This window comes from Balaenoptera borealis (genome assembly GCF_965194805.1).
Source record: "Balaenoptera borealis genome assembly, contig: HAP1_SCAFFOLD_1809, whole genome shotgun sequence".
In the NCBI taxonomy this organism is placed as follows: Eukaryota; Metazoa; Chordata; class Mammalia; order Artiodactyla; family Balaenopteridae; genus Balaenoptera; species Balaenoptera borealis.
Window position 1 is genome coordinate 2,224 of NW_028122439.1, and position 13,010 is coordinate 15,233.

Sequence of the window (13,010 nt, forward strand, 5' to 3'; positions counted from 1 at the left end):
TCAGAGGCAAATTTTATTTTAGTTTATAATTTATGTTTGGCTGCATTGGGTCTTCGTTGCTGCATGTGGGCTTGCTCTGGTTGCGTCGAGCGGGGCTACTCTTCGTTGTGGTGCACGGGCTTCTCATTGCGGTGGCTTCTCTTGTGGGCGAGCACGGGCTCTAGGCGCACAGGCTTCAGTAGTTGTGCCGCGCAGGCTTGGTTGCTCTGCGGCATGTGGGAGCTTCCCGGACCAGGGCTCGAGCCCGTGTCCCCTGCATTGGCAGGCGGACTCTTAACCACTGCGTCACCAGGGAAGTCCCCACAGACAAACTTTAAATACAAAACTATTCAAGGGGCTTCCCTGGTGGCGCAGTGGTTGAGAATCTGCCTGCTAATGCAGGGGACACGGGTTCGAACCCTGGTCCGGGAAGCTCCCACATGCCGCGGAGCAACTAGCCCCGTGAGCCACAACTCCTGAGCCTGCGCGTCTGGAGCCTGGGCTCCGCAACAAGAGAGGCCGCGATAGTGAGAGGCCCGCGCACCGCGATGAAGAGTGGCCCCCGCTTGCCACAACTAGAGAAAGCCTTCGCACAGAAACGAAGACCCAACACAGCCAAAAATAAATTAATTAATTCATCAATTAAAAAAGAAAGCTGTCTCTCAAATTTAACTTCCAGAATATATTCAGGAAAAACGCATACGCCCTTTTTGCCCAACCAAAGAAGCGGGCAATGCAAATCAACACTACAGAGAGGTATCACTGTGAATCAGAAAAAAGGACCATCCTCACAAAGGGTAAAAACCAGATATGCAGGACAAGGAGAGGAGAAAAGGGAGCCTTGTTACGCTGAAGGGGGGAATGTAAATTGCCAACGGCCACTCTGGAGAAGTGTGCTGTGTTTCCTGAAGCATCTAAAAAACAGAGCTACAAAGCATAGGGCGCTTCCACTCATGGGCCTATATGTTGGCAAAACCAAAAATCCACAGGATGCAGGCACCCCGTTTACTGCTGCTATGTTTACAACAGCCTCGACTTGGGTACAACTTCATAGTCCTTGGAAGGAAAAAACGGTGAAAGAAAATTTGGTACTTAAGCACAACGGAATATTACTCAGCCCTGAAATCAATGAAATGAGGCCAGTTGCAGCAACTCAGGGGGACTTATGTATGGTCATTGAGAGTGAAATAAGTTAGACAGCAAGAGAAACTTATCATATCACTTATAAAGGGAATCTAAAAATCGCCAACCGTGAACTGAATTACAAACAGAACACCATCACACGTTTACAAAACACACTTATGGCTGCTTAAGGGGAAAAGTGTGGTGCGGTGATGCATAAACCAGGAGGTTGAAATTGGCACAGATACCGTTCCACACGCCAATAATGTAATCGCCAAGACATACTCATTGTTCAAGGAACTGGACTCAGCACACTCTAGTCACAGAAAAAACATATATCTGACTACTAGAAACTAGAAAAGAATTTATTGATGTCTCTCTGTAAGTGACTCAAGTGGATGTACAGCACCAAGAAACACAACATTGCAAATCAGCTCCAGCCCATTATAAAAATTAATTATAAAAAGAGAAAGACAGTGAGAGAGAGAGGAATTCTTACAAAATTCAATCACGGGCTGTGAGGCAACTGGACTGACCACATCTACACTCACAGCTGAATGGGACGTAAGGCTGGACACCCTAACCCTAAACCCTAACCCTAACCCAACCCTAACCCTACCTTAACCCTAACCCTAACCCAACACTAACCCTAACCCTAAACCTAAACCCTAACCCTAACCCCTAACCCTAACCCAACCCTAAGCCTAACCCTAACCCCTAGCCCTAGCCCTAGCCCTAACCCTGACCCTAACCCCTAACCCTTAACCCCTAACCCCTAACCCTAACCAAGTTCACAAGTAAACTTCTCGCCCACCTGGAGAGAGTGATTTCATTTGAAAGAGTAAAGACACAATCAGCTCAGTAATTGGCCACGGGGGCTGGAGGGGCCAAGGCTAACCTGAGCTGGAGGAACGTGGGTGCCTGCCTGGATGCTCAGAGGCCAAGGGCTGTTCTGAGACCTGCTTGGACACCCGTGCAGATGGAACAAAGGATCCGCCCAGTCCCAAGAGGGCCCCACCGGCCCTCACGAACGCAACACCAGACTTCCCTGGTGGCGCAGTGGTTAAGAATCCACCTGCCAATGCAGAAGACACGGGTTTGAGCCCTGCTCAGGGAAGATCCCACATGCTGTGGAGCAGCTAAGCCCGTGCACCACAACTACTGAGCCTGCGCTCTAGAACCCGCGAGCCCCAACTGCTGAAGCCCACGCGCTTAGAGCCTGTGCTCTGCAACAAGAGAAGCCACCGCAATGAGAAGCCCCCACTCGCCGCAATTAGAGAAAGCCTCCGGGCAGCAATGCAGACCCAACACAGCCCAAAATTAATTAATTAATTAATTAATTAATTAATTAAGAAAAAAAAAAAGGCAGCACCTGGGGGCTGGCAGACTGATGCACCAAGTCTTACATCACGTCTACTTAGTATCCTGCATGTCAGGGCCATGCTGGACCTGGGGCTGCCCAGACAGAGTGGGGCCTGCATCACCCTTCCCAGGAGGGAGGGTGGAGGGAAACCCTGCATGACCTCTGAGGCCCTAAGAACCCTTGACTAAGGCTGAGCTCAATTTGAAACAGTGGGTGACCAGAGCAGACATTTCATTCGTCTATCAATGAGAATCCAGCACTGGAGGAGCAGCAAACCATGGCCTCGCTCAACCTTGACGCTAATCCTGACATGGACCCTAACCCTAAACTCTGATCCTGACCCTAAGCCCTGACCTAACCTTAGCCTAACCCGTACCCTAAACCTGTACCTTACCCTAACCCATGCTCTACCCGCATCCTACCTGTACCCCAATTCTCACCCGTACCCTAACACCCACTCTAACACAGAACCCTAACACCCTGAGACCAAAACCATAAACCTTAACCAATAAGCAAAACCATAACCATAACCAAACCATAAAATATAGTCATTAACCATACCCATAAATAACTCATTAACCATAAAATTTAAACCATAACAGCAACCATAAACCATACACAGCCCCAACCCTCACACCAGCCCCAGCCCTAATGCTAACCCTCCAAACCACTTACACCAAGCCAAGTCTAATCAGATTATACAAATACATCTTGAAAAAGAAAACTGGGGAATACTCTGGTGGCCCAGTGGTTAGGACTCTGTGCTTTCACTGCCAAGGGCTCGGGTTCGATCCCTGACTGGGGAACTAAGATCCCACAAGCCATGGGACGTGGCCAAAGTAAATAAATAATTAAAATGAAATAAAACCACTATTTTAAAAAAGATTTTAAAAATAAAGGAAAAAAACAAGAAAACTACCCCAGTACAACTTATAAATAGGAATGTAAAAATCTATCACACAATAATAGCAACATGAAACCAACAGAACGTTAAATGGATAATGCCATAAGCCAAGTATCTCTACACCAGGAATTTCAGGTTGCTCAACATATGAAAAGTAAGCAATGTATTCAACCACAATAATGGTGTGAAGTAAAAACACATAATCATATCAATTAATGCAAAAAATCTACAATGAAAATCCAGTGTTATTTCATGAAAAACACTCAAGAAAGCAGGAATAAAAGGAAATGTGTTCAATATGGAAAAGAGTAGTACAAAAAGCCACAGCAAACATCATGCTCAACGTTAAAGACTGAAAGATTTACTCCTGAAATCAGGAACAGGGCCAGGAAGCTGGCCTTCATCACCGTTACTCAATAGTGTACTGGAAGTTCTACCCAGAATCTTGAGGAAAGAAAGAAAAGGCATCCATGGGTGAATGGAAAAATTAAAACCGTGTCTCTTCACAGAACATAGGTCACATCATCTTATATATAAAACTACCTATAATCAGCAAAGAAATTATTTGAGCTAATCAACTCATTAATAAGCAAAGTTATAGAACAAAATATCAATTCATGAAAATCTATCTTATATGCATACGCTGGCAAAAAATAATCTGAAAAAGAATTTATGAGAACAATTCCATTTTTAAGAATGTCAACATCAATATTTAGGAGTATATTTAATCAAGGTAGGAGACTTGTTTTTATGTATGTAAAGTTGTATGTTTGAAATTACTGGAAAGTCAATTACTTTTCAAAACATCATGTATGTCAACAGCATGCCAGAAAAGCAGAGAAAACATCAAACTTCCATATAGAAGCCAAGCCTTACCCAGATCCAGTTCACCCAAAGTCCACATGTCATTTAGAGGCACTGTAGGAAGGTTATATTAGGAGCCGCTGTCCTCCGTGTTGTGGACGACCTGGATATGGTAGAAACAGTGGGATTTTTGAATTCCAATTTTCCACTTCATTCCACAAAAAAACTATTAGAACTAATAAATCAATTCAGTAAAGTTGCAAAATCAATACACAGAAATCAGTTGCCTTTCTAAACACTAATAATGAACCATCAGAAAGAGAAAGAAAGCAACCCTATTTACAACTGCATCAAAAAGAACAAAATACCTGGGAATAAAGTCAACCAAGGAGGTGAAAGACCTGCACACTGAAAACTTGAAGACATTGATGAAGACATTGAAAGACACACCAATAAATGGAAAGATATCCTGTTCTCATGGAATGGAACAATTAATATTGTTAAAATATCCATGCTACCCGAAGCAGTGGACACAGTGAATGCAATCCCTCCCAAAATTCCATGGTATTTCCCCCCAAAATAGAGCAAATCCTCCTAATATCTGTGGGGAACCACAAAGGACCCCAAATAGCCAAAGAAACCCTGAAAAAAGAGAACGGGCTGGAGGCATCTCCCTCCCTGACGTCACACTCTGCTGAGAAGCTACAGTCACCAAAACAGTGTGGAACTGGCTCAAAACGGGCGCAGGGACCAGAGGAACAGGACAGAGAGACCAGAATTCAACCCACACGGACGGGGTCGGTGAATTTATGACACAGGGACCAAGGGCACACCAAGGAGCACGACACTCCCCACGATAAATGGTGCTGGGAAAACTGGACGCCCGATAACTCACGCTGGCTACCCTGCACACAAACCTGACCAAAAACCCAGCTTTCCACGCCAAGCCCTCCCTCGCTCACACGAAGACGGACCCCCTCAACGGTCAGTCGCCCACAGGAAGCTTCTCCCCACTTTTCCTCACCGTCTCTTCACCTTTTCCTCAGGCATCACCTGGGTCCTCAGGAACCCTAGTTCCCTAGTCAGCGTGGAGGCAGCCCCACTTTGTCCTGAAGCCGAAACCCCAGCGAGTCCTGAGGAGATGGAGACCGAGCTCCTCTCAGCAGAGAAGCTGAGCCGGGCGTCCTACCCGAAGGCCCCCGCCCCCGCCCCCGCGCCTGAGGCGGCTCAACTCCTCTCAGCTGCCCTCACAATGGAGTTCCATGGAATGAGCATGCGCTGTGGGACAGAGAGGCGAACTCGGCGCCACCCTGTGGTCAGTGCAGGAAGTGCAGGCCGTGCCTCCCTCACAGGTCACTGGAGGCAGCGTGCCCTACTGACAGGACTGCTGAATCCATTAAACTGGAAATTCAAACGAAAACGGAGTCTCTATCCCAAAAGTTTTCTAAAAGTAGTTAAGGAACAATTAATTGGAAACCATTTGGAAGGAAGTGAATGTAGATGCAAACTTTACAACTTATACCAAATTCACTCAAAGTTATTCAGAGGCAAATTTTATTTTAGTTTATAATTTATGTTTGGCTGCATTGGGTCTTCGTTGCTGCATGTGGGCTTGCTCTGGTTGCGTCGAGCGGGGCTACTCTTCGTTGTGGTGCACGGGCTTCTCATTGCGGTGGCTTCTCTTGTGGGCGAGCACGGGCTCTAGGCGCACAGGCTTCAGTAGTTGTGCCGCGCAGGCTTGGTTGCTCTGCGGCATGTGGGAGCTTCCCGGACCAGGTCTCGAGCCCGTGTCCCCTGCATTGGCAGGCGGACTCTTAACCACTGCGTCACCAGGGAAGTCCCCACAGACAAACTTTAAATACAAAACTATTCAAGGGGCTTCCCTGGTGGCGCAGTGGTTGAGAATCTGCCTGCTAATGCAGGGGACACGGGTTCGAACCCTGGTCCGGGAAGCTCCCACATGCCGCGGAGCAACTAGCCCCGTGAGCCACAACTCCTGAGCCTGCGCGTCTGGAGCCTGGGCTCCGCAACAAGAGAGGCCGCGATAGTGAGAGGCCCGCGCACCGCGATGAAGAGTGGCCCCCGCTTGCCACAACTAGAGAAAGCCTTCGCACAGAAACGAAGACCCAACACAGCCAAAAATAAATTAATTAATTCATCAATTAAAAAAGAAAGCTGTCTCTCAAATTTAACTTCCAGAATATATTCAGGAAAAACGCATACGCCCTTTTTGCCCAACCAAAGAAGCGGGCAATGCAAATCAACACTACAGAGAGGTATCACTGTGAATCAGAAAAAAGGACCATCCTCACAAAGGGTAAAAACCAGATATGCAGGACAAGGAGAGGAGAAAAGGGAGCCTTGTTACGCTGAAGGGGGGAATGTAAATTGCCAACGGCCACTCTGGAGAAGTGTGCTGTGTTTCCTGAAGCATCTAAAAAACAGAGCTACAAAGCATAGGGCGCTTCCACTCATGGGCCTATATGTTGGCAAAACCAAAAATCCACAGGATGCAGGCACCCCGTTTACTGCTGCTATGTTTACAACAGCCTCGACTTGGGTACAACTTCATAGTCCTTGGAAGGAAAAAACGGTGAAAGAAAATTTGGTACTTAAGCACAACGGAATATTACTCAGCCCTGAAATCAATGAAATGAGGCCAGTTGCAGCAACTCAGGGGGACTTATGTATGGTCATTGAGAGTGAAATAAGTTAGACAGCAAGAGAAACTTATCGTATCACTTATAAAGGGAATCTAAAAATCGCCAACCGTGAACTGAATTACAAACAGAACACCATCACACGTTTACAAAACACACTTATGGCTGCTTAAGGGGAAAAGTGTGGTGCGGTGATGCATAAACCAGGAGGTTGAAACTGGCACAGATACCGTTCCATACGCCAATAATGTAATCGCCAAGACATACTCATTGTTCAAGGAACTGGACTCAGCACACTCTATTCACAGAAAAAACATATATCTGACTACTAGAAACTAGAAAAGAATTTATTGATGTCTCTCTGTAAGTGACTCAAGTGGATGTACAGCACCAAGAAACACAACATTGCAAATCAGCTCCAGCCCATTATAAAAATTAATTATAAAAAGAGAAAGACAGTGAGAGAGAGAGGAATTCTTACAAAATTCAATCACGGGCTGTGAGGCAACTGGACTGACCACATCTACACTCACAGCTGAATGGGACGTAAGGCTGGACACCCTAACCCTAAACCCTAACCCTAACCCAACCCTAACCCTACCTTAACCCTAACCCTAACCCAACACTAACCCTAACCCTAAACCTAAACCCTAACCCTAACCCCTAACCCTAACCCAACCCTAAGCCTAACCCTAACCCCTAGCCCTAGCCCTAGCCCTAACCCTGACCCTAACCCCTAACCCTTAACCCCTAACCCCTAACCCTAACCAAGTTCACAAGTAAACTTCTCGCCCACCTGGAGAGAGTGATTTCATTTGAAAGAGTAAAGACACAATCAGCTCAGTAATTGGCCACGGGGGCTGGAGGGGCCAAGGCTAACCTGAGCTGGAGGAACGTGGGTGCCTGCCTGGATGCTCAGAGGCCAAGGGCTGTTCTGAGACCTGCTTGGACACCTGTGCAGATGGAACAAAGGATCCGCCCAGTCCCAAGAGGGCCCCACCGGCCCTCACGAACGCAACACCAGACTTCCCTGGTGGCGCAGTGGTTAAGAATCCACCTGCCAATGCAGAAGACACGGGTTTGAGCCCTGCTCAGGGAAGATCCCACATGCTGTGGAGCAGCTAAGCCCGTGCACCACAACTACTGAGCCTGCGCTCTAGAACCCGCGAGCCCCAACTGCTGAAGCCCACGCGCTTAGAGCCTGTGCTCTGCAACAAGAGAAGCCACCGCAATGAGAAGCCCCCACTCGCCGCAATTAGAGAAAGCCTCCGGGCAGCAATGCAGACCCAACACAGCCCAAAATTAATTAATTAATTAATTAATTAATTAATTAAGAAAAAAAAAAAGGCAGCACCTGGGGGCTGGCAGACTGATGCACCAAGTCTTACATCACGTCTACTTAGTATCCTGCATGTCAGGGCCATGCTGGACCTGGGGCTGCCCAGACAGAGTGGGGCCTGCATCACCCTTCCCAGGAGGGAGGGTGGAGGGAAACCCTGCATGACCTCTGAGGCCCTAAGAACCCTTGACTAAGGCTGAGCTCAATTTGAAACAGTGGGTGACCAGAGCAGACATTTCATTCGTCTATCAATGAGAATCCAGCACTGGAGGAGCAGCAAACCATGGCCTCGCTCAACCTTGACGCTAATCCTGACATGGACCCTAACCCTAAACTCTGATCCTGACCCTAAGCCCTGACCTAACCTTAGCCTAACCCGTACCCTAAACCTGTACCTTACCCTAACCCATGCTCTACCCGCATCCTACCTGTACCCCAATTCTCACCCGTACCCTAACACCCACTCTAACACAGAACCCTAACACCCTGAGACCAAAACCATAAACCTTAACCAATAAGCAAAACCATAACCATAACCAAACCATAAAATATAGTCATTAACCATACCCATAAATAACTCATTAACCATAAAATTTAAACCATAACAGCAACCATAAACCATACACAGCCCCAACCCTCACACCAGCCCCAGCCCTAATGCTAACCCTCCAAACCACTTACACCAAGCCAAGTCTAATCAGATTATACAAATACATCTTGAAAAAGAAAACTGGGGAATACTCTGGTGGCCCAGTGGTTAGGACTCTGTGCTTTCACTGCCAAGGGCTCGGGTTCGATCCCTGACTGGGGAACTAAGATCCCACAAGCCATGGGACGTGGCCAAAGTAAATAAATAATTAAAATGAAATAAAACCACTATTTTAAAAAAGATTTTAAAAATAAAGGAAAAAAACAAGAAAACTACCCCAGTACAACTTATAAATAGGAATGTAAAAATCTATCACACAATAATAGCAACATGAAACCAACAGAACGTTAAATGGATAATGCCATAAGCCAAGTATCTCTACACCAGGAATTTCAGGTTGCTCAACATATGAAAAGTAAGCAATGTATTCAACCACAATAATGGTGTGAAGTAAAAACACATAATCATATCAATTAATGCAAAAAATCTACAATGAAAATCCAGGGTTATTTCATGAAAAACACTCAAGAAAGCAGGAATAAAAGGAAATGTGTTCAATATGGAAAAGAGTAGTACAAAAAGCCACAGCAAACATCATGCTCAACGTTAAAGACTGAAAGATTTACTCCTGAAATCAGGAACAGGGCCAGGAAGCTGGCCTTCATCACCGTTACTCAATAGTGTACTGGAAGTTCTACCCAGAATCTTGAGGAAAGAAAGAAAAGGCATCCATGGGTGAATGGAAAAATTAAAACCGTGTCTCTTCACAGAACATAGGTCACATCATCTTATATATAAAACTACCTATAATCAGCAAAGAAATTATTTGAGCTAATCAACTCATTAATAAGCAAAGTTATAGAACAAAATATCAATTCATGAAAATCTATCTTATATGCATACGCTGGCAAAAAATAATCTGAAAAAGAATTTATGAGAACAATTCCATTTTTAAGAATGTCAACATCAATATTTAGGAGTATATTTAATCAAGGTAGGAGACTTGTTTTTATGTATGTAAAGTTGTATGTTTGAAATTACTGGAAAGTCAATTACTTTTCAAAACATCATGTATGTCAACAGCATGCCAGAAAAGCAGAGAAAACATCAAACTTCCATATAGAAGCCAAGCCTTACCCAGATCCAGTTCACCCAAAGTCCACATGTCATTTAGAGGCACTGTAGGAAGGTTATATTAGGAGCCGCTGTCCTCCGTGTTGTGGACGACCTGGATATGGTAGAAACAGTGGGATTTTTGAATTCCAATTTTCCACTTCATTCCACAAAAAAACTATTAGAACTAATAAATCAATTCAGTAAAGTTGCAAAATCAATACACAGAAATCAGTTGCCTTTCTAAACACTAATAATGAACCATCAGAAAGAGAAAGAAAGCAACCCTATTTACAACTGCATCAAAAAGAACAAAATACCTGGGAATAAAGTCAACCAAGGAGGTGAAAGACCTGCACACTGAAAACTTGAAGACATTGATGAAGACATTGAAAGACACACCAATAAATGGAAAGATATCCTGTTCTCATGGAATGGAACAATTAATATTGTTAAAATATCCATGCTACCCGAAGCAGTGGACACAGTGAATGCAATCCCTCCCAAAATTCCATGGTATTTCCCCCCAAAATAGAGCAAATCCTCCTAATATCTGTGGGGAACCACAAAGGACCCCAAATAGCCAAAGAAACCCTGAAAAAAGAGAACGGGCTGGAGGCATCTCCCTCCCTGACGTCACACTCTGCTGAGAAGCTACAGTCACCAAAACAGTGTGGAACTGGCTCAAAACGGGCGCAGGGACCAGAGGAACAGGACAGAGAGACCAGAATTCAACCCACACGGACGGGGTCGGTGAATTTATGACACAGGGACCAAGGGCACACCAAGGAGCACGACACTCCCCACGATAAATGGTGCTGGGAAAACTGGACGCCCGATAACTCACGCTGGCTACCCTGCACACAAACCTGACCAAAAACCCAGCTTTCCACGCCAAGCCCTCCCTCGCTCACACGAAGACGGACCCCCTCAACGGTCAGTCGCCCACAGGAAGCTTCTCCCCACTTTTCCTCACCGTCTCTTCACCTTTTCCTCAGGCATCACCTGGGTCCTCAGGAACCCTAGTTCCCTAGTCAGCGTGGAGGCAGCCCCACTTTGTCCTGAAGCCGAAACCCCAGCGAGTCCTGAGGAGATGGAGACCGAGCTCCTCTCAGCAGAGAAGCTGAGCCGGGCGTCCTACCCGAAGGCCCCCGCCCCCGCCCCCGCGCCTGAGGCGGCTCAACTCCTCTCAGCTGCCCTCACAATGGAGTTCCATGGAATGAGCATGCGCTGTGGGACAGAGAGGCGAACTCGGCGCCACCCTGTGGTCAGTGCAGGAAGTGCAGGCCGTGCCTCCCTCACAGGTCACTGGAGGCAGCGTGCCCTACTGACAGGACTGCTGAATCCATTAAACTGGAAATTCAAACGAAAACGGAGTCTCTATCCCAAAAGTTTTCTAAAAGTAGTTAAGGAACAATTAATTGGAAACCATTTGGAAGGAAGTGAATGTAGATGCAAACTTTACAACTTATACCAAATTCACTCAAAGTTATTCAGAGGCAAATTTTATTTTAGTTTATAATTTATGTTTGGCTGCATTGGGTCTTCGTTGCTGCATGTGGGCTTGCTCTGGTTGCGTCGAGCGGGGCTACTCTTCGTTGTGGTGCACGGGCTTCTCATTGCGGTGGCTTCTCTTGTGGGCGAGCACGGGCTCTAGGCGCACAGGCTTCAGTAGTTGTGCCGCGCAGGCTTGGTTGCTCTGCGGCATGTGGGAGCTTCCCGGACCAGGGCTCGAGCCCGTGTCCCCTGCATTGGCAGGCGGACTCTTAACCACTGCGTCACCAGGGAAGTCCCCACAGACAAACTTTAAATACAAAACTATTCAAGGGGCTTCCCTGGTGGCGCAGTGGTTGAGAATCTGCCTGCTAATGCAGGGGACACGGGTTCGAACCCTGGTCCGGGAAGCTCCCACATGCCGCGGAGCAACTAGCCCCGTGAGCCACAACTCCTGAGCCTGCGCGTCTGGAGCCTGGGCTCCGCAACAAGAGAGGCCGCGATAGTGAGAGGCCCGCGCACCGCGATGAAGAGTGGCCCCCGCTTGCCACAACTAGAGAAAGCCTTCGCACAGAAACGAAGACCCAACACAGCCAAAAATAAATTAATTAATTCATCAATTAAAAAAGAAAGCTGTCTCTCAAATTTAACTTCCAGAATATATTCAGGAAAAACGCATACGCCCTTTTTGCCCAACCAAAGAAGCGGGCAATGCAAATCAACACTACAGAGAGGTATCACTGTGAATCAGAAAAAAGGACCATCCTCACAAAGGGTAAAAACCAGATATGCAGGACAAGGAGAGGAGAAAAGGGAGCCTTGTTACGCTGAAGGGGGGAATGTAAATTGCCAACGGCCACTCTGGAGAAGTGTGCTGTGTTTCCTGAAGCATCTAAAAAACAGAGCTACAAAGCATAGGGCGCTTCCACTCATGGGCCTATATGTTGGCAAAACCAAAAATCCACAGGATGCAGGCACCCCGTTTACTGCTGCTATGTTTACAACAGCCTCGACTTGGGTACAACTTCATAGTCCTTGGAAGGAAAAAACGGTGAAAGAAAATTTGGTACTTAAGCACAACGGAATATTACTCAGCCCTGAAATCAATGAAATGAGGCCAGTTGCAGCAACTCAGGGGGACTTATGTATGGTCATTGAGAGTGAAATAAGTTAGACAGCAAGAGAAACTTATCATATCACTTATAAAGGGAATCTAAAAATCGCCAACCGTGAACTGAATTACAAACAGAACACCATCACACGTTTACAAAACACACTTATGGCTGCTTAAGGGGAAAAGTGTGGTGCGGTGATGCATAAACCAGGAGGTTGAAATTGGCACAGATACCGTTCCACACGCCAATAATGTAATCGCCAAGACATACTCATTGTTCAAGGAACTGGACTCAGCACACTCTAGTCACAGAAAAAACATATATCTGACTACTAGAAACTAGAAAAGAATTTATTGATGTCTCTCTGTAAGTGACTCAAGTGGATGTACAGCACCAAGAAACACAACATTGCAAATCAGCTCCAGCCCATTATAAAAATTAATTATAAAAAGAGAAAGACAGTGAGAG